Source organism: Apodemus sylvaticus, chromosome 3 (assembly GCF_947179515.1).
Source record: "Apodemus sylvaticus chromosome 3, mApoSyl1.1, whole genome shotgun sequence".
Classification (NCBI taxonomy): Eukaryota; Metazoa; Chordata; class Mammalia; order Rodentia; family Muridae; genus Apodemus; species Apodemus sylvaticus.
In genome coordinates, this window is record NC_067474.1 from 59627036 (window position 1) to 59649050 (window position 22015).

At 47.0% G+C, this 22015-nt stretch overlaps 1 long non-coding RNA gene and 1 pseudogene across 2 annotated transcripts; both read right to left on the reverse strand.

The window, feature by feature from the left end:
* Window positions 1–9109: 9109 nt before the first annotated feature.
* LOC127680765 (uncharacterized) lies at window positions 9110–16432 on the reverse strand. 2 transcript variants are annotated; one of them, XR_007977011.1, is made up of 4 exons: window positions 16126–16432; window positions 15002–15137; window positions 14040–14191; window positions 9110–10485 (listed from the first exon to the last, which is right to left on the reverse strand). It is a non-coding gene; the product is annotated as an uncharacterized LOC127680765 (long non-coding RNA). The 2 variants fall into 2 exon arrangements; XR_007977010.1 differs by having other exon boundaries at window positions 15002–15144.
* A 3150-nt stretch (window positions 16433–19582) lies between these two features.
* Window positions 19583–19950, reverse strand: LOC127679890 (V-type proton ATPase subunit G 1-like; annotated as a pseudogene).
* Between the last annotated feature and the right edge of the window lie 2065 nt (window positions 19951–22015).

Sequence of the window (22015 nt, forward strand, 5' to 3'; positions counted from 1 at the left end):
CCAGGCACCATTTACACCAGGAAGCCATGCACAGACCCTGACAGAAGAGAGCTGGTCTTCCAGGAGTACAAACACAGGCTTACAGGCCCACAGAAGGAACAAGCTCCAGCCAGAGACAGCAAGACCAACTAACACCAGAGATAACCAGATGGCAAAAGGCAAGCGCAAGAACAGTACCAACAGAAACCAAGGCCACATGGCAATATCAGAACCCAGCTCTCCCACCACAGCAAGTCCCAGATACCCCAACACAACGGAAAAGCAAGAGTTGGATTTAAAAATCTCATGATGCTGATAGAGAGCTTCAAGAAGGACATAAATAACTCCCTTAAAGAAATACAGGAGAACATGGATCAACCCTTAAAGAAACCCTTAAAGAGGACACAAAAATCCCTTAAAGAATTGCAGGAAAACACAATCAAACAAGTGAAGGAGCTGAACAAAACCATCCAGGATCTAAAAATGGAAGTAGAAACAATGAAGAAATCACAAAGTGAGACAACTCTGGAGATAGAAAACTTTGAAAAGAAGTCAGGAGTCATAGATGCAAGCATCAACAACAGAATACAAGAGATAGAAGAGAGAATCTCAGGTGCAGAAGATACCATAGAAAACATTGACTCAACAGTCAAAGAAAATGCAAAATGCAAAAAGCTTGTAACCCAAAACATCCAGGAAATCCAGGACACAATGAGAAGACCAAACCTAAGGATTATAGGTATAGAAGAGAGCGAAGATTTACAACTTAAAGGGCCGGTAAATATCTTCAACAAAATTATAGAAGAAAACTTGCCTAACCTAAAGAAAGAGATGCCCATGAACATACAAGAAGCATACAGAACTCCAAACAGACTGGACCAGAACAGAAAGTCCTCCCAGCACATAATAATCAAACCACCAAATGCACTAAACAAAGAAAGAATATTAAAAGCAGTAAGGGGGAAAGATCAAGTAACTTATAAAGGCAAACCTATCAGAATTACACCAGACTTCTCACCTGAGACGATGAAAGCTAGAAGATCCTGGGCAGATCTCATACAGACTCTAAGAGAACACAAATGCCAGCCCAGACTACTACACCTAGCAAAACTCTCAATCATCATAGATGGAGAAACCAAGATATTCCATGATAAAACCAAATTTACACACTATCTTTCCACAAATCCAGCCTTACAAAGGATAATAGATGGAAAACGCCAACACAAGGAGGGAAACTACATCCCAGAAAAAGCAAGAAAGTAATCTTCCTACAAAACCAAAAACCACACAAACATAAAAATAACATCAAAATTAACAGGAAGCAACAATCACTATTCCTTAATATCTCTTAACATCAATGGACTCAATTCCCCAATAAAAAGATATAGACTAACAAAAATCTTTTTCATGTAAATCTTCAATTTTATCAGAAAATGTTTGTAATTCCTCTTTCAATAAATTTAGTAATGTTTTTTATGTCTACCATTTATCTGCTTTATTTTCCATGATAATCTTCAATTTTAACATGTTTTTCTATATAATTCTTCAATTTTATCAGAAATACTTTCCATGTAAATCTTTAGTTTTATCGGAAAATGTTTATAATTCCACTTTTAATCATCTTAGACATATTTTTATGCCTACCATTTTATCTGTATAATTTTCCATGAAAGTCATTTTTTTCTTTTTTCTTTTTTCTCTTTCTTTTTTTTTTTTTTAATTTCGGTTTTTTCGAGACAGGGTTTCTCTGTATAGCTCTGGCTGTCCTGGAACTCACTCTGTAGACCAGGCTGGCTTCGAACTCAGAAATCCACCTGCCTCTGCCTCCCAGAGTGCTGGGATTATAGGCGTGTGCCACCACGCCCGGCCAAAAGTCAATTTTAATGTGTTTTTCTATATATTTCTTGAATTCTTCCAGAAATATTTTCCTTGTAGATCTTCAATTTTATCATAAAATGTTTTTACTTCCTTTTTCAATTAAAAAAAAGGGAATATAGAGTTTTACTGATTCTTCATGAGTTTCATGTCATGTACCCCATCCCTTCACATCTGCCCTTCACCCTTGCAACCTCCCCCGCCCCGCAATGCATAGGAAACCTCTTGTCGTGGAAGCTGCAGTGTGTCACAGTGTGTCCCACAGTGTACCCCTCTGAACACCCATCTTCATTGTGTTCATCGCAATGAATCATTGGTCTGTTTTGAGATCCCTGGCTTCTGTGGCACTATCAACATTGTATCCTCATCAGGACTCTCCTGGTTACCTTGCTGCCCTGTCATGGTGATCTTGCAGCTCTGGATTAGCAAGACTGACCTGACCCTTTCGTGAGTCCCAACCACTTGCAGACGATATAGATTTGGGGATGGGCCAGCTCAGAGCCCGGGACAGTCGCTGAGCTGGTCAGTGCTCTGTCTCCTCTCCAGCACTGCTCCACTGAGGCCAACTCATGCTGCCTTGGCTGCAGGCAGGGGCAGCCCCCCTGCTCTCATGCCCTGAGGCTGGCTCCCTCACTTCTGCCCCTCCATAGCCAGCTCTGCTGTGCTACCCCGTGAAAATGCAGGGCCCACCCTCCCAAGTGCTGCAGGCTGTGAGGGGCTGGGCCAGCTCTCCGGCTTGACACCCTCAGAGCTGCCTCACCAGTGCCTTTGCCATCAGGCCCAGCTCCACTCCATCGCCCTGAGGCGGTGGAGGTCCCACTCTCCTGAGTGTTACAACCAGTGAGGGGGCAGACCCAGCTCTCCCAAATACCAATGGTGGCTTGAGGGGACAGAGGGAGGGCAATACACACATACACACAGACACAGACACACCCACACACAACACAACACACTCACTCACTCATACCACCTCACAGCATACAGTGTCAGGGCCAGCGCTCCCAAGCTCTCGCCCTCAGGGTCAGCTCACCTGCACCCCCTTCACCAGGGCCAGCTCTACTATGCTGTCCAAGTGAGGTGCAGGGCCTGCTCTAAGTGCTGCAGCTAGTGAGGGGCAGGGCCAGCTCTCCTGAACTCATAACCTTGTGGTCAGCTTTCTCACCTTCTGGAGGTGGGAGGGGGTGGAGGTGGGAGAAGGTGGAGGTGGGAGAGGGTGCCCCATCCCACAGCTGATGAATAATGGGGTCAACTCTTCCACATTCATGTCTTCAGGGCTGGCTCACCCATGCCTTCACCATCAGGGCCCCTCCATATGCTGCCTGGGCGAGGTGCAGGGCCTGCCCTCCCACGTGCTGCTGCAGATGAGAGGCGTGGCCAGGTCTCCTGAACTGGAACCAGTGAGAGTGGGACCAAATCAACACAGCCCCTGGACATCCACATGCCCTGGTGGCTGCTCCAACCAGGGCTGTCCCCATGTTTTCTGATGGTATAGTGATCCACAGACATCGACCCCTGCCACTGCATAGCCTAGAACCATGGCAGCTAGGGCTGGGACTTCACCAGGTTCAGGTGGCAGGGCTGGACACTCCAAACAGGCTACTCCTCTCCACCCTGGAGTCTCCAGTCTCTCTTCACAATGCTCTAGCTGCTCCTCTTCTCCTTCTGATCACCATATACTCACACATTGTGCTGGCTCCCACTGCAGGTGGGCCACATGGCTGGCGGGCCTCTGGGTGACCTCCTTCATCTGCCCTGCATAGCACGAGAGCAAGTGGGTATCTAAGGCCTGGCTGTGCATTACACCAGAGGGCAGGTCTGTGGGTGATACAGTGGCCCACAGGTCTCTGTCTTCCTCTTCCCAAGCTGTGTTGTCTGGATTTGATTTGATTTGATTTGATTTGATTTGATCTGATCTGATCTGATTTTTATTAGTCCTAGGCATAAGTCAGCTATGGCCACCAATCCAGGTATCAAGCTAGGATGAACAGAGGAACTGCTAGCTGCTGGAATAGGGAACTGCTGCTTTTTTTAAAAAAATAAAATACCGTTTCCAGAATAATTTTAAAGTAAATACAAATACCTGAAAGAAAGAAAAAAAGAGAGAGAGGGAGAAAGAAGAAAGAAAGAACTCTGTAAAGGATTTATAACCAATAATCACATAGTGCATCCTTTGTTTGAAGTATATAAAGAGGGCAAATCTGTAAGTCGACCAGTGGCTGCCTGGGGCCTGAGGGTGGGCGAGAGGTGACACCTAGGACCAGAGCTCCCCTTGGGATAACAAAGAGTTCTAAAACTGTGGTAGAGGACACAGATCATCCATCACTCACTTAATAAAGCATTTGAAGTTGAATGACATTATCTTCAAAATTAAAACCAACAGAGATAGTGAGTCCCAGGTGACCCAGGGCTCAGGGAACACCTCGGAAAGGGGAGAAATGCTGTCTTCTGGACATGACAGGACTGTGGTATTTACGCAGTCACAGTAGCCATCGTTACCTGCACAGTACTGAGCCTGTCAAATCCCCACACAGACTGGGGATCCAGGTCGCACGCACCTCTTTCTCAGGACTGTTGGCAGTTTCATAGCATGTGGCCACTGGGAGGTATCACATGCTCCACCGAATGGCCCCACAGCCATCACATAGAGGCATCACTACCTGGACTTAGTGGATTATAAAAAAAGAATATATGGCTAGGCGATGGTAGCATATGCCTTTAATCCCAGCATTTGGGAGGCAGAGGCAGGTGGATTTCTGAGTTCGAGGCCAGCCTGGTCTACAGAGTGAGTTTCAGGACAGCCAGAGCTTTACAGAGAAACCCTGTCTCGGAAAAAAAACAACAACAAACAATAAACAAAAAAACAAAAAAAAAAGAATATATGAGATTGTGAGGGGAGATGGGGGATCTGGAGGCAAGAAACAGGAATAGTTATGACTACATTTCATTATATACCTATATGAACTTCTCAAGAAAAAAGAAAAACTAAACTAAAAATAAAACCATTACAGTGGGTTACAGCTTCCCAACCAGTAAAACAGATGCTATTTGGAAAATGGAAACTAATAGGTGTTGGCGAGGGTCCTGAGACCTGGCAATCTTCAACTTACTCCTGGGAATGTAAAGTGATGTGCCACTGTGCAGAACAGTGTGGCAACTCGTCCAGGAGTCAACCATAACATTACAACAGGACCCAGAATTTCCACTCCAGACCTGCCCTCAACTGAAAACAGAATCACAATGACTGCTCACATCCAGAGCTCAGCACAGCATCTCTTCACTACAGCCAAAGGGTGGAAACAACCCTAAGTCCATTAGCCTGGGAGTGGATGAGCAGAAAGTGCCACTCAGAGAGAGCAGAGGACTGACAGCACAGCAGAGCGGTGTGCTGTGTAGAAGAAACCAGTCAGCTCACTCTGCAGTCCCGGCTCTGTGTGCCTTGGTGAATATCCAGCAATCTGCAGACACAAGAAGAATATCAGACGCCAGGAACAGTGACTTCTAGAGTGCTGGGTTTTCTAATACAGAAGGGAGAACATTGTGGAACTGCAGAGATGACACAATTTAGTCCTGTATTGTAAATGTGTTGTAAAGGTGTTGCTGAGTCAGTCTAAATGGTTGAGATGGTGGATTTTGTGGTTTGTGTATTTTATCACAACTTCCCAAAGTACAGTGAGACATAGCTCATTAAAACGGTTAAATGGATGGATATGGTTGTGGGTGCCTGTAATCCCAGCACTGAGAGGAGGGGACAGGAGGATTACAAGTCTGTGGCCAGTCTGGGATACAAAGTAAGTTTGAGGCCAGCCTGGAATACATGCTGAGACTTTGCTGAGAGAAGAAAGGAAGGAAGGAAAGAAGGAAGGAAGGAAGAAAGGAAGGAAGGAAGGAAGGAAGGAAGGAAGGAAAGGAAGGGAAAGGAAGGGAAAAGAAGGGAAGGGAAGGAGGGAGGGAAGGAGGAAGGAAGGAAATTAAAGTAAAAGGAAAATGGCAGCAGGGATCTGATTGACCATAACAAGTGCCGAGAAGGGTGTGAAGACTCCAGACCTCCACCTCACATCACTGACAGGAAACATGGGACAGTCACACCGGAAAACAGTTGCCAGCCTCTGAAAAGTGAGCTAACCTATGTAACCTAACACCTGACCCAGCCATTCCCACCCTAGGTAGCACACACACACACACACAGACACACATACACACACACACACACACACACACACACACACAAATGAATCTTTGTAAACAAATATTCACAGCAATTTTATTTAGAATGGCCCAAATCTGGAAGCACACCAAGCCTTCCAACACAGGAATGGATGAAGAAATGGTGGTATTTCCATCCATATGATGGACAATAGCAATACAAAACCAATGAGTTAGTGGCATGTTCCACAGTCTGGACAGCTTTAAATGAGAAGCCAGATAACTCGTGTTAAACACTGAACGATTCCATTTATGTAAATCTTAAGAAAAGAAATCTGACCTGCAGTGACCAAAACAGATCATTGGTTCCCATGGTGGGGTGGAAAGGAAGGGCAAGGGGGACTTCAAAGGAGCCATGGAGGACAGTGCATACCTATAGTCCCAGCATGCTGGAGGCTGAGGCAGGAGGATTGCCAGGACTGAGGCCAGGCTAATCTCCTGCCAAAGGCCGACTTGAAAAAACATGGGAAACACAATAAACTTCTGTGTGCAATGAATATATTCACCAGCATGATTGTGCCAATGTTTTTATTGATAGCAAAGATTTTTGTAATTTTTCTTTATTATTGAGAATGTCACTCATCCATACAAATATGACCATATACACACCCATTTCCCCTTCTAACTCACCCAATATCTCCCCAGCATGCCCCCTCCTAACTTTGTCTTTTATTTGTTTTTATACCCCCTAAGTCTAGTCAGTACTGCCTCTAAGGGTATGGGTGTGGGACCATCCAGTGGGGCATGGCAATCCTAGGAGTGACCACACAATCCAAAAAGAATGCATCTCCCAATTAACTACCTATAGCTCTTCAGTGGTGGGCAGAGCCAGGAGGTCTCCTCCATCCATGCAGGAAGTTTGGTGCTCTTGATCGTGTGTGTGCCAGTCTTATGCTGGTAGCCATAACAGCGGAGGGCGCATGCGTGCCATAGCCACGCCTTGTCTAGAATCCTGCGCTTCTCGGCGCGCCTCTCCATCTTTGGCTCTTACAGTCCTCCTGCTGTTCCCAGAGCCTTGGCTGGGCCAGGGGTGGAGGGCGTGGAGGGCTCCAGTAGAGACGCCCCTTTTGGGGCTGAGCACTCCTCTGAGCACTGCTCAGGGCTCCTCAGCTGTGCCCCTCTGCACTGGCTGCTTCCCACTGCACACACAGGCAGTTTATCAATCTGCATGATTTACACATGTGGAGTCCACCGCGCTTCAGTAGTACCGTGATGTAGTTCTCAACAAACATTTAAAATAAAAAGATATTTAGAGAAGATAATACAAATCGAAACATGTTCTCTGTGTGTTTGTGTGTATGTGTGTGCCTGTATTTGTGTGTATGCCTATGTGTGTGTGCCTGTGTTTATGTATGTGTATGTGTGCCTGTGTTCATGTGTGTGAGTATTCATCTAAACATATGTAGCTACCAGATGTGGTCCATAATAGCTTCCTTTTGTGGGTGGGCTGGGGTTTTTTTGGGGGGGCGGGGGTTGGGATGGTTGGTTAATTGGTTGGTTTTTGTTTGTTTGTTGGGTTAGGTTTTGGTTTTGGTTTGGTTGGTTGGTTGGTTTGTTTTGAGACACCACCTGTCATTGAACCCTGAACTAACCATTTCAGCTAAACTAGCTGCTCCTCCAACCAGCACTGGGACCCACGCCGATAAAGCTGGAGCCTTCTGGGGTATAAGTCTCCCTGGTCCAAGCTGAAGAACTGAGCACCAGCAAGTCAATGGTCTAAACGCCACTTCTAATCAAAGCCACGTAAAGGAAGCCACGTGACCACATTTGCTCCAGGAGAACTGGACATGTGTGAACATAAATCCATCAGCACTACCCATGGTATAAGTAGATGTGCTCACACCAACATACTGTAGAGACAAAACCAAAACCTACTGGGGTATGTGAGCTGCCTCAGGCCAGAGGATCTACTCCCCAAAAGAAGGAAAGGCTGCAGCTTGCAAGTATGCCAAGCAGACCCCTCACCTGCCCCAAACAGCCCCTGTACCGAAACCAAGACCCCAGGTAACCTGAGACGTCGGGATGGCAACATCACTTGATTAAACTGTCTTTCTGCTGCCTGGACATCAGCTTGTGTGCTCGCTGTGCACACCATCCGGCCCTTCCTCACCTGGTTTACTCACTGTCCTATGCCAAAACCCGCCAAGCCCTGCCGAGAGGCAAGGGGTCTGTCTCCACAGGTGCTGTGGGAACTTGGAGAGGGAATGACAGAACAGCTTTCTGCACTTGGACCTAGTCACATTCCCCCTGCTTGGTGATCCTAATCTGAGTTCCCACCCTGCCACCTGGGCTGCATAGCAGCTTTGTGGCCCCAGGCAAATCCCTCCACCTCTCTGGGGCTCAGCTTCCTTACCTGTAAAATGGGACCAGGAAGGCCTTCCACCTGCCAGGGTGGTGGTGAGAGCATGAATGAGCTCATGTCTGTGGGAAGGCTTGGTACACTGCGGGGGTTTGAGCCAGCATGTCACCATCATCATATCATGGCTGTCTTGCAATGTCTAGAAGGGGAGCCCGGGGGTTGGGGAGGGCCCCAAGAAGAGAGGGGCTCCCAACCCGACCCTCTCTGACTCTGCTGGAGTTAGAGCCTCCCTAATTAACTCCTGCTGGCAGGGGTTTCCTGCAGGACATGTTTGTCTACCACAAAAAGCCAGGTGAGGCTTCCAGGGGCCGCCCACTGGCCCTGACACACGGGGGAGGAATGATGAATCACAGCCCTCTAACAGCCTTGCTGACAGGCCTCTTGGCCAGGCCTAGCAGGGCTGCAAAGGGCTGCCAACAGGGCAGTGGGGCCACTGGGCTCTTGAAAAGCCAAAGAAAGATTAGGAGGGAGGGGGGAAAGGGGGAGGACTGAGGGGAAAGAAAGAGCAGCATGAAGGGGGGGAAGATACATCGGCCCTGCAGGTAGGTTAAGAGGATGGTGGTCCAGAACAGCCGCAGATCTGGGTGTATGCCGGATGCAACGGGTGACGTTCGTTTTGCAAGGTGGGAAAATTCTAGAGATCAACTGCTCAACAATGTGAATACATCAAAGTCTCCTCTACTGTACTTAAAATTTAGTTGAGATAGCAAGTTTTTATTTTTATTTTTTATGTCTTTTACAGTTCCATGTGAGGTTTATTGAGAGAGAAAAGAGCAAGGTGGCAGAGGAAAGAGAAAAGAGGGGAGAGAGAGAGAGAGAGAGAAAGCAGATTTTATGGATTGTTTCATAGTAAAGATGAAATTTAAACATTGTAGAATGTTAGAAAGCAAGAGGAAGAAGGAAAGAAAAGAAGAGAAGCAAGGAGAAAGAGGAGGAGAAGGAGAGTGGGCAGAAAGAAAGGGCAGGAAATAGGAAGGAAAGAGAATGGAAGGGAAGGAGGAAATGAGAGGAAGGAGAGAGGATTGGGAAAGAGATGCCAGAAAGGAAAAAAAAAAAAAAAGGCAAGAAAAGGAGACAAGAAGGAAAAGGACATACCAAAGGGACACAATTTATCTTCCGCGAAGACCGCTCCCTCCGTAGGGGCGTGGCCTGTCCGTGACGTCAGCGCGCCGCAGCCACCGCCCCCGGCCGCGCGTTGTGAAATCGCCGGGCGCGCTGGTGGCCGCCCGCTCGGTCGGCCCGCGCTCCCTGGGTGGTTGTGAGTCCCTCGGCCTCTGGCCCCCGGCCCAGGCAGCCCCGGCGGCGGCGGGGCAGGGCGGTAATTGCCCCGAGACGCGGCGCTTATCCCGGCGCGTTGTGCAAGGCAGCGCGAGCGGGACCCGGGGCGGCGGCTCTCACGCTCGGCTCCGGGCCCGCGGGCTGTCCGCCTCTGTCCCCGCCGGGACCTTCCGCCGCCCGGCGAGCGGGAGAAATGCCGCGCGCGCCCGCCGCTACTCGCGGATATTCTGCGTGCATGGTCCCCACCGCCCCTCAAGACTGGATCCAAACCGCGAGTAAAGAAAGGCACCTGCCGCCAACCCAGAAGACCCAGTTCAATCCCCGGGCTCCGCCTAGTGTAAACAGATTCCGGGTTTGTCCTCAGACTTCCACGCGCGTGCTGTGATGCGCGCGGAGACATAAACGTGAAAAAAATGTATCTGAACCATTTTTTAAAGACCAGATTCAAGTTGCTGCTGCCACTGATGCGTTTTGGATGACTTGGGAAATTTGCCTGCCTCCTCCAGTTTTAGGTAGCCTCTCTTCAGATTAAACGAGGAGACCTGAGAAAGTGGAGGGACATACCGACCTCAGATCCAGCCACTTCCCGTTTCCCGGTGGCTTCCATGACTACAGGTGCCCTGGCTTCCTCTTAAGAGTCCTGTGTCTTGAGGCTCGCAGGCATCCTTATCTTCTTTAGAGAAGGGACTTGGTGACTGCAGCCTCTCCAAAGACTTCAGATCCCAGCAGCCACTTGTAGCGCACACCTGTCCTCATCTTCCACCTCCAAAGCCATCCAGCCACTCTGCGTTCTATAGAAGATGACAGCAACCTCTGAGCTTCTCACGCTCTGTTCCTCTGATTTACCCTAGGCTGAAGGCCAGGTTTGCACTTTGAAACACTAACCCCCAAAGTGATGGTTAGAAGTGAGACCTTTGGGAAGATAACTATAAAACAGGCTTGTTCTTATAAAACAGGCTTAAGGGAGCTTGTTACTTCTATCTCTGGGAGAGACAAGAAGTCACAAAGTGTGAACCGAGAAAGATCACCCATTCTAAGACCTTGATGCTGAATTCCAGCCTCAAAGTTGTGGGGAACACGTTACTGTTGTTCATAAGTCACCCGGCTATGGCAAGCTGTTTCCTACTCTCCGACTGTCCTGTTAGTTACCTGCTCTCCAAATTGTAGCCATGTGGAGCTTATTTCTCCTGTGTGTGTGTGTGTGTGTTATGTATGTATGTATGTACCAGGCAGCACGTGTGAACGTCAGAGAACAACTTGGTAGTCAGTTCTGTCCTTCCTCCTTTAGATAGGTTTTGGGATCAGGCTCAGGTCACTAGGCATGCACAAGAAGCAACTTTACCCACCAAGCCATCTTGCCAGTCCCATGCACTGCTCCTTTTGTACAGAATATTTTTGGGAGGATTCACATGTCTATAAATCTCAACCCAGACACTTCTTGTACATAGATTTTTTTCCCTGACCTCCCCAACCCCTAATTACATAGGCATCTTTCCTGTTTGCTCAAAAAATAAGAATGTTTGGGCTCATATGGTAATTTTTTGGATAAAGTTGTATGGATTAAGTTTTAATTAAAATTCATACAAAGAGTGAGGTGCGGTGGTAAAACTAGCACTCAAGAGACAGGAGCAGGAGGCTTGCCAAAACTTCCAGGCCAGCTTGAACTACAGGGTAAGACCCCCATCTCAAAAATAAAGGTAAAATTGAACTCAGTGCATCTAGAAAAAAGAAATCTAGACAGTATCTGAAAGGCTATCTGCCAAAATTTTAATAGTGATCCTCTGCGAATAATGGGATTATAAAATATTTTAATCTTCTTCATTTTGCCTACCTGTCTCTTCTGCATTTATCTAATTATGAGATTTATAAATGAAAAAAAAAAAGTTGGTTGACTGGCCACTTGTAATCACAAGCCTAAGGCAACTGGCTAAGGTAAACTGGGTTTTTTTGGAGCTCCTTGCCAGCTTGAAAGGGGAGGAGTCTGCATGCCAAGGTAAAATGCCTTCTGTTCCCAGTTCAAGTACCCAGCAGGAAGAAAAGGCAGCTGCTGCTTTGGTAGAAATGGATGCTGTAAGAATGTTCAGTCATTCACCGTAGAACTTAGCCAGGGGCTTTCTAAACTGATAGTAATTCCTCAATGCCTTGGAGATCTAATTCCGCCCCCTCACCTTGGAGCCCGAGGACTTGGTGGCCTGCCAGACCTGCCGGATCACACAGGGAGGTGATGGCAGAGCTGGAATTTGGATGTGTTCCCTCACTCCCTGGTTATAGCTCATTCCAGCATATGTTCCCACCCACCCCCCAATCGTGAGCCACACACACACACACACACACACACACAAGTGAGACATTTCAACTCTGCAGCTGTTTCATTGTTACATTCTAGTCTCACAGCTACCTGCAGAGTGCCTGCCAAGCATTCTTCCATAACTGTCCTTTTTAAAACGTTGCGTGCTGCATTGTCTTCCCGCTATGAAATATGTGTGCCCATCTTCCGATCTGTGAGGACCCTGGGATTCAAGGGAGTCATTTTCTCAAGGTCATGCAATAAAACCAGAATTCCAAGAAAGCCCTTCCTGCCCGGGAATTCCTTGGTCCACACTGCTGTGCCAGGATCCATGTCTGGTTTTAGAGCAACAGAGAGGTGGTTTTGAGAAGTTTAAAGTCCTCCGGGTCTCCATTTCATGGCGCATTCCAGTACTTCAGCCGGGTTTAAAGCATGACCTCTGCAGGCTGGATCCTGGCCCTGCCACCTAGTTATTGTGCAACTTTGGGCAAGTTACTTAGCTTCTCTGTGCCTCGGGTTTCTCCTGTGCAGAGGGTGGGTAATAACAGCCCTTAATTCACAGAGATAGGATAGGATGCGGTGAGTTATAACATGAAAGTACATGAAACGGTGCCTGGCGCGTGGAGAGCTCTTCCAAGAGCATTACCATCATTATCACTTATCATACTATTATTATTATAAAGCACTTGGATCTTAGGATAGTGAATAAGGGCCAGCGAGATGGCCCACGGGAAAAGGTGCTTCTTGCCAAGCCTGACCCTGAGTTCAATCCCCAACGTTCTTGTATGTGGTAGAAAGACCAATTTCCACAAATGGTCTGCCTCATATATGCTGTCTTATGTGCTTGTACACATAATTCACTACGGACAAGCAAATGTAATAAAAAAAAAATACAGTGACTGCTAAGACAAAGATGTCTTCCTAGGGAAAGGCATCTGGAAGGATTGTCTGGAAGACATACATAATCAGAAGCTAACGGTGTGGCAACTTGAGGAGCATCCATGTGAATGTCACTTGGCTGACACTGGGGATTGGCTGAGTTGGGGATGCAGCCCAGCTCCCCTGAGCCTGCTTCTGTTCCTCCTCAGGGTTTGGAATTTGCCTCTGCACTGAACATGTAGGCGTGATCTGAAGTCTTTCCACATGGCACCAAAAAGAGGTTCCTGAGGCCACGGCTGCCCCAGTCGACGATGTTACTAATGTGGAAATAGCCAATAAACATTCACCAAATGAGTCAATGAATCAAAGGTGCTAGCGAGACGCCTGCCAACTTTCTCCTCAGCTCCCTCTCATTTCCTCCATGTGTAGGCATGAAGCAATGACAGGGCAAGGAGCCCTGGGAGACAGCTGCCCACCCGTTCTTCATGCTCAAAACGATGGCTAATTTGGGCAGCACCACTGGCTGCCTCACCCCTGGTCGCAGCAGCTTCTGGCTCCCTCAAAGAGACCTTCAACTCAGTCTAGCACCGTCTTTTTTTAAAGATTAATGTGTATTACATTTAATTGTGTATGTGCGTTTTGTATGGGGGCGTGCACACATGCGAATGGGTTCTCATGGAAGCCAAAGGCATCAGAACCCTTGGAGCTGGAGTTATTGGCAGCTCTGAGCTACCCAATGTTGGGTGCTAGGAACTGAACTCTGCGAGAGCAACCAGTGCTCTTAACCACTGGGCAATCTCAGCTGCCCATTCTGTTACTTTCACAACTGTATTGTTCATATTTGCCCAACCCTACTGAGAAGATGGATCAGCCATAGTTGTTCCTACCCATGATGCTGTGTTTTCAGCAGAAACAAGCAAACCAGGATGGCTGTTCACCAGTGGAGGAGGAGACCAGGACTCCGAGAAAGGGACAGACCACAGTATGGGCTGCGCGACAGCACCAAGTATATCCTCTTCCTAATCCCTGGTGCTGTGACTCTTACTTTGGGTAGTAATAGAGTCTTCATAGGCATAATTATATCAGGAATCTTACTATGGGAAACAGCCCCATATCGGCCTCTCTGGGTTTAAATCCTGACCTAACCACTGTTCATCACCATGGCCTTGGTCTACTTACCTCTGTGAACTTCACTTCTCTCATGGATGAAACAGATGTATTTCTTCTTCTCTGGGAATGCCTGTATTTGGTTCTTCCTTCCTGGGCACTGGGGAGTCTTAACTTCCTCCTTAAAGTAAGGCTGCACCATGTGGCCAGTTCTGACCAATGAACTGTGGGCAGTATGAAACATATATATATATGCACACACACAGGATCTGGACCCCGTATTCATTAGCTAATTATAACTGTCATATGCCGTGTTCCCTGTTTCAAAAACATGATGAAACTCTATCCCTTCCAACACTCACCCTCCAGAATTCTAAGCTTCAAACAACAAACAAAACAAATTCAATAAACAGAGTTGGGGGTAGAGTCTTGCAAGGGTCACTGTGAGCACGGGGAGCATGTGGTAGAGAGCACAGCTGCAGGACAGTTTCACTCGATGCCCAGAACAACAGTAATGCACACAGATGAACCTGTTTGTTAGAGTACATAGTTGGCCTAGTAATAGTGGGTTCCCACCCAACATTTCTTTTCAGAATAAACGTGAAAGGTTACTTTTTTTTTAAGTAAATAACTACTGGCTAAACTCACAGGTGGCTTCTGGATGCAGAAAAAAGAACTATAAAGAAGGACCCCAAAGGCAGCTTCCCTGGCACATTGAAAAGAGTGTTAGGGACTGGAGAGATGGCTCAGTGATTAAGAGCACTGACTATTCTTCCGAAGGTCCTGAGTTCAAATCCCAGAAACCACAAGGTAGCTCACAACCATCTGTAATGAGATCTGACTCCACTCTTCTGGACTGGCTGAAGACAGCTACCGTGTACTCACATATAATAAATAAATAAACCTGTATTGTTAGTATAATAAATAAATAAACCTTTAAAAAAGAAAAGGGTGTGGGGGTTGGGCCCAGATAGGCCACAGTTTGATTCCAGGTCCCCTACTTGCCAGCAGCAGGATCTCATTCTCAGTCTCACCAGATTGTTTCCTGATGACTTTTCAAAGGTCACCATGTTGAACTCACAGGACGGTGTGAGGACCAGGACTCAGTTTACCCCTTGTGACCTTGCTTGAGTTCCTCCTCAGCTTTAATATTCGGTCCAGTCTGGGGATCTAGGGGCTCAAACACAAAGCCCAGTAGGCTAGGTAAGGGTTTTAGAAGCTCCCGTCTACTCCAGCAACTAACACTGAGTCCCACACTCCATGAGGAAGGCAAGTGCTGGGAGCTAATGGGGAGACACAGTACAGACATGGCCCTGTGGGGAGGCAGGGAAGGAGGTGGGTCTTGAGCTCTGAGGGAGATTCCAACCAGCAGAAGGTAAGGACTGCATGCTACCAGGCTGCCTCACCCCAAGCCTCAGTTTCCTCTTTAGTAACGAGAATGCTGCCGCCTACCTTCTGCTAGGCTGCTGGATTAAGTGGGATAAAGCAGAGGAAGCACCTCCCACACTGCCAGGTTCATATTAGGCACTGGCTAAATGGAGCCAATTACTTTACATTGTGCTGGATAATGAAGCCTTGGTGGGTGGCCTCCTTCCATAAAGGAGCAGCCTTGCTCCCTGTGACTCACCTCCAGGGCACTGCCCACAGCAAGGGTGTCCCAGGCTCCTGGGCAGGTTGGAACCACCCAGCTCCCTGGGGAAAGGCCTTGATTCAAAGGAGATCATCTCCAGCTCCCTCTTCCCACGCCCATGTTGCAAACCCTTTGGCCCTTAGGAAAAGGAACACAATTTCTCCGACTGATGTCTGATGATTGGCCTGAGGTCCAGATTCCTACTATCTAAGGAGCTAGACCATCAGAGTCAGCCACAAGCTCAGGAGTTGAGAGGCTGCCTACCAAGAAGAAGCAGAAGACCAGAGTCTGTCACCCTGTGAACCACGTCCCAAACCATTTACCTCTAGGCCTCAGAGTCCTGAAACCAAGAAAATGGGAGGATGACCATAAAAATGTTGTAGTTAAAATGCTAGAAGCTGGTTAAATGACATACACTATAGTCCAAGCTACTCTGGAGGTAGAGGTCGGAGTTTAATGCCAGCATAGGCACCATAACCAAAACCTCTTTCCAAAATAGAACAGACAGTCAAGCAAACAAAAACTCACCAGGGTGACACAGACTATACAGTGCAGACACTGGCATGTCCTGGCTTCCCCTTCCCCGGGCCACTCGGGGCACTGTTAACTTCCTGCTTGCTGGGCTGTTCAGGGACCTTAGGAGGGATCCAGAGGTCACTTAGGCACCCAGAAGGCACATCGCATTAGGAGCTGAAGGCAGATGTGCTGTGTCAATTCCAGGCCCCATCTGGCAGGTTCTGCGTTTTCTCTTCCTGGCTTCCATCCATTGCTGAGGACATGGTTGAGACCAGCCGCCCTCTAGCCCAGTGCACCCACCTCTGGCTAGCGAGCCAGGCTGAAGCCAGCACTTCCTTCCCTAGCGGTGGAATAAGCAACAAGTGAGGAGAGAACAAGAGGCTGGGGGGAGGGGCTGTATTTTCTACAGTAGAAATGGTTCTCCTAGTCTCCCTCCTGCCCTGAATACTAACACATGCTGGCTGGGTCCCTGTCCCTGATGGCTGTCCACATTCCATAGAAGAGGAGGAGTCTTGTGATTCAAAAACAAACAGAAAAACAACAAAAGCTTTCGACCTATAATGTACAAGCCATAAACTTCACCTAAAGGCACAATACTGATTTTAGTGCATTTGTGGGTTATATGAGCCACCATTGCCGTACAGTTCTACAACATTCTCCATCATCACACATAGATGCCCTCTGCATTTGCAGTCAGTCCTAGCCCTATCAGTAAGAGGTGACAGTACTTCTATATAGTTACCTTCTCTGGACATTTCATGTGATCAGAAAAACATACCATGTGGTCTCCTGTGCCTGGCTTTCGTTTTTGTTTGTTTGTTTTGTTTTGTTTTGTTTTGTTTTTTGATTTTGTTTTTTCAAGACAGGGTTTCTCTGTATAGCCCTGGCTGTCCTGGAGCTCACTCTGTAGACCAGGCTGGCCTCGAACTCAGAAATCCTCCTGCCTCTGCCTCCCAGAGTGTTTGGATTACAGGCGTGCGCCACCACCGCCTGGCTTTCTAGTATAACTTTGTTGAGAATTATCCATGTCTTAGGATGCATGAGTGTTTCAGCTCTTCATTTGTTTTGTCACCCAGCATCCTGCCAACACTAGTTACATAGTAGGTGTTCAGCAGGAGGCCAAGGAATCGCTTTGAGAGATCAGATTCCCTTCCACAATGAGCCCAAACCTCCAGTCATCCCGGGGAAGCTGAGGGCTGGGTACTGACCCTCGTGTCTCCTGCCAATGACCCCAGTCTCAATTTGTTTATAAACCCATGACTGGCAGCAACTGATCTGTTGCCTCTTGGGCCTCAACATCCACTGTTCTGAATCTGCTCTGAGCCCTCTCCTTCTGACTAAAGCCACCCTGACCAATGGCCCCTGGAGTCAGCTGTTCCATCAATCTGGATGAGCAGGTAAAGAGTAACACTAAGGCACAATGAAAAGTGGCTATGGTGGCTCGTCCTACAATCCTGACACTCCGAAGGCTGATGCAGGAGCAAGTCCAGGAGTTCCAGACCAGCCTGGGGTACAGCATGAGACCCTGACTCAACAGAGAATGAGATGGCCTAAGAGGCCAGACATCTACCCTGAAAGAGAAGAATTCGCATTTTCCATCTTGTCTTTGGCACCTTTAAGAAGGAAGGCGGTTAACTACACTTGGTGTAGATGATGCCGAATAGGATTAGTTGTCTAGAACATACAGTGTTCAACATCAGCCTCATCTCCAGACCTCCCAGCCTCAGACCTGACTCAACTCAAACACCTATTAAGTTGTTAAGGGTTGTGTTAGCCGTGAGGGGTGGAGAGCAAAGAAGTATAAATGCCTGCTTTTCAGATTGTGTGTGTGTGTGTGTGTGTGTGTGTGTTAACAAGAATTATATTTACACTGCTCTACAACCCTCAGCTATTTATAATCCCCAAGTCTTCCTCAATGCAAACAAACTGCGTAACCTCAGATGATAACCCCCTACCTACAAGTCACCCCTGAAATCCACTAATCTACAAATATGTATTCAAGTATAGAGAGTTATATCGTAGCTGTCCTTTTGTGTATTACTTTTCTCACTCAGCATTATCCCACGATGGCTCATCCAAGTGTTAGCGTGCATCAAAATATCATTCCTTTTTATTTTTTGGCTGTTTAATGTTTCCCCGTTTGTGTGTGCATCTTATATTATTTTGTTCTTTCTTTTTATTGTATGCATATGAGAATTTGTCCTTGCACCAAGTGTGTGCAGTGCCTTTGGATGACAAAAGAGGGCATTGGATCCATTGGCAGTAGAGTTACTGATGGTTGTGAGCCACCATGTGGGTGCTAGGAATTAAACCTGGGCTCTCTGCAGGGCCAGTCAATGCTCTTAACCACTGAGTCATTTCTCCAGTCTCTGTCTTAGCTGTTTTAAAATAGTGGCACTGTGGTGGTTAAGGAAAATCATTCAGGTCAATAAAGTGCTTTCCATGTAAGAGTGAGGATTTGAGTTCAATCCCAGCACCACATAAACCCCTGGGGCATTGGGATGCTTGCTGACAGTCTCGGCAGGGAGAAGGTGGAAATGGGGCCTTCCTGAGGCTCAGTGGCAGGCAGCCCACCTAATCAGAGTTGAAAACTATTTAAACACTATTTAGAAGCCAGGTTTAAATCCCAGGTCCCAGTGAGAGTCCTTGTCTCAAAAAAAAAAAAAATACAGTGGGATGTCACTTCTGAGAAATAATGCTCAGTTACCCTCTGAACTCCACATACAAGTGCACATACTTGCACATACTTGCACACACACACATTCATTTATTTTGAAAGATGAGACAAAAGTTTACTTTTAAATGATTACAAGCACACCAAATAACATGTAACAGAGTCCTAGTATCTCCTGATTTGGGTTAGGATACACTAACAGCAGCCGGAATAAGCATGTCATATTCACTGTCCTAAATTATCCAGGATAGAGTACTATAAGGCTGGCTGCTTCTTCACAGGAGTTACAAATAGCTATTTACTACTTTTTCATAGATAACGCCCCTGACATTTAAGAAAGTAGAAGGGAACAATTTACTCCCTTTCTTTCTTCAAATAATTTTTTTCAACTAGATTAATAAAAAAAAAAGTCGCCAAGCGGTGGCGGCGCATGCCTTTTGGGAGGCAGAGGCAGGCGGATTTCTGAGTATGAGACCAGCAGAGTGAGTTCCAGGACACCCAGGCTACACAGAGAAACCCTGTCTTGAAAAACCAAAAAAAAAAAAAAGTCAACATTGATTTCCATTACTGAAAAGATACAGGAAAACAGGTGGCATATACTTCTTAAAGACACACAAGATGAAAAGATGAAACTTCAGGTATGTAATAAGTCTGTACAAAAAGCTAGATTTGATACTCTCAAAAAGTGAAGGGTCTTACAACAGCATAGAGAAATAATTTAATGCCTTCCTTCCAGAAGAGAACTCCAGCTCTGTGGAGATGTCCTATTCTATGGGGCAGGTCCCATGCCAACCACAGTGCAGGCGCTTCTGCCTCCTATCCATTTATGCAGTAGTTTTCATGGATTTCTGGTCGGATGTCACACACGAAGGCCAAGAGGTTCTCCAGGATTGCATCCCTGTTCTGCTCGAAGTAGTTCTGGAGGACGGTCATCTTCTCCTGGGGCTCCTCTCCACCTCACTACCTCAGCTGCCATGGGACCCCAGTGCCCAGCTTCCTTGGCCTTGAACTCCTTCTCCCTCTGCAGGCGCAGGCAGTACTGTTCCATTTCAGCCTGGGCTTCTTCCTTGGCCTGCTTCAGCCTCCGGTTCTTTCGCTCGCCTTGGACACCTCCACTTCTCGGCCTGCAGTAGCTGCTGGATGCCCTGCGACTGACTCGCCATTACTGAGAGGACTTTGGGCCGAGAGAACGACCTACATCAACGGCTCAAGCACACTCAGAAGCCCCTTGGGTCACCTGACCTCCCCCCCCACACACACATTCTTACACACCACACACACTATACATACACCACAGTCGCTCACTCACTCACACATACACACACACCACAATCAATCACACACACTAAAAGTGCAACAGCACAATGAACCCTCTTTACTTTGTCTGAAAATGTGTTTTCTAGGCTTTGGTTCCTCAGAGAAGAATTATAGGCTGTGTGCTAAATACAAGTAGCCCAGGCTGGCTTCAACCTCACTGTGCGGTCAAGGGTAATCATGAAGTCCTGCTCCTCCGGCTTCTGACTCCCAAGCCCTGGGGTTACAGGTGTGTCCCACCACACCTATGTATGTTTAGCTTTTTGAAAACTATCAAGCCATCTTCAACAGTACTTGTACTATTTACAACCCACCAACAAGGACTGACATTCCTAATTTCTTCTTATCATCCCTGTTACACTTAGTGTTGTCAACCTGACAAAATCGAGAATCACCTTGGACACGGGCCTCCAAATGTTTATCTGAGGTGGGGAGACCTGCCCACCATGGGCGGCACTATTCCCTAGATGGATCCTGTGCTGCTTGAGTGGAGGATAGGAGCTAAGCTAGCTTGCACTCATCATTTTCTGCCTCCTGGCTATGAAAGAAGTCTGGCCAGCTGCCTCCTGCTCCCTTGACTACCCGCAGCCCCATGACGGGCTATACCCTCGAACCATGAGCCCATGAGCCCAAATAAACTCTTTCTCAAACTGCTTTTGTCAGAAGATTTTTATCACTTAAACAAGAAAAGAAATTAAGACAATCTCTAACACTTCTCTGATTTCCATGTTTTTATTTTTACTTCTCCAATAGGTAGGAAGTACTAGCTAACTGTAAGAGTTTTGGTGGTGGTGGTGGTGGTGGTGGTGGTTGTGGTGGTTGGTGGTAGTGGTGGTGGTGATGGTGGTGGTGGTGGTGGTGGTGGTGGTGGTGATTTTGTTTTATTTGCTAACTGTACCTTTGATACACACTTCCCTAGTGACCAGTGAGGTTGAGTTTGTTTTTGTGTGCCTATTGGCCATTTGTATATCATCTTTGGAAAAATGCCTATGTGAGTCCCTAGTCCATTTTTAATCTGTTTGTTGGGGTATTGTTGTTACTCAATTTTAGGGGTTCTTCATATGCCCATATCAGATCTATTTTAAATATTTGCTCCCATCCTGTGGGTTAGCTCCCCACTCAGAAGCATCCTCTGCTGGACAGAAGCTCTGAATTCTGGGAAAACCCACTCTATCGGTTTTTGTTCTTGCTGTTGCATATGCTTTGGTATCGGGTATAAGATACCATCATCAAACCCAAGGATGTGAACACCTCCTCATATATTTTCTTCTAAGAATTTTACAGCTTTGTCTCTTACATTTAGGTGTTCTGTGGATTCTGGGCTAATTTTTCCACGTTATGTAAGGTAAGGGCCCAGTTCCTTCTTGTGTGTGTAGGCATACAGCTTCCAACACCATTTGTTAAAGAGACTGTTCTTTGCCCCACTGGATGGTCTTGGTGTTCTCTTGTCAAAACTCAACTGAAGCCTGGGGCTAGAAAGACAGCTCAGAGCTTAAGACTGAATACTGATCTTGTAGAGGACTAGAATTTTGTTTCCAGTACCTGCTCAGGCAGTTGACAACCACCTGTAACTCAAGCCAGAAGGTTGCCACATCCTTGGTCTCTGTGGGCAACTACACTCACGTGCACATACCCACACAGAGATACACAGGCAGATACATGATGGAAAAATAAATAAACTATGAAAACCTATGGAAGCTAACGCGGTGGCACAAACTTGTCATCCAGTTGCTTGAAAAGCTCAGGAGGACAGCTAGAGCCCAGGAGTCTGAGGCTAGCCTGAGAAGATGGTAAAATCTTGTCTCCAAAAAATATAAAATAATATTAAGACAGGCAGTGGCGGCTTACCCCTTTAATCTCAGTACTCAAAAAGCAGAAGCAAGTGGATCTCTGAGCTGGAGACCAGCCTAGTCT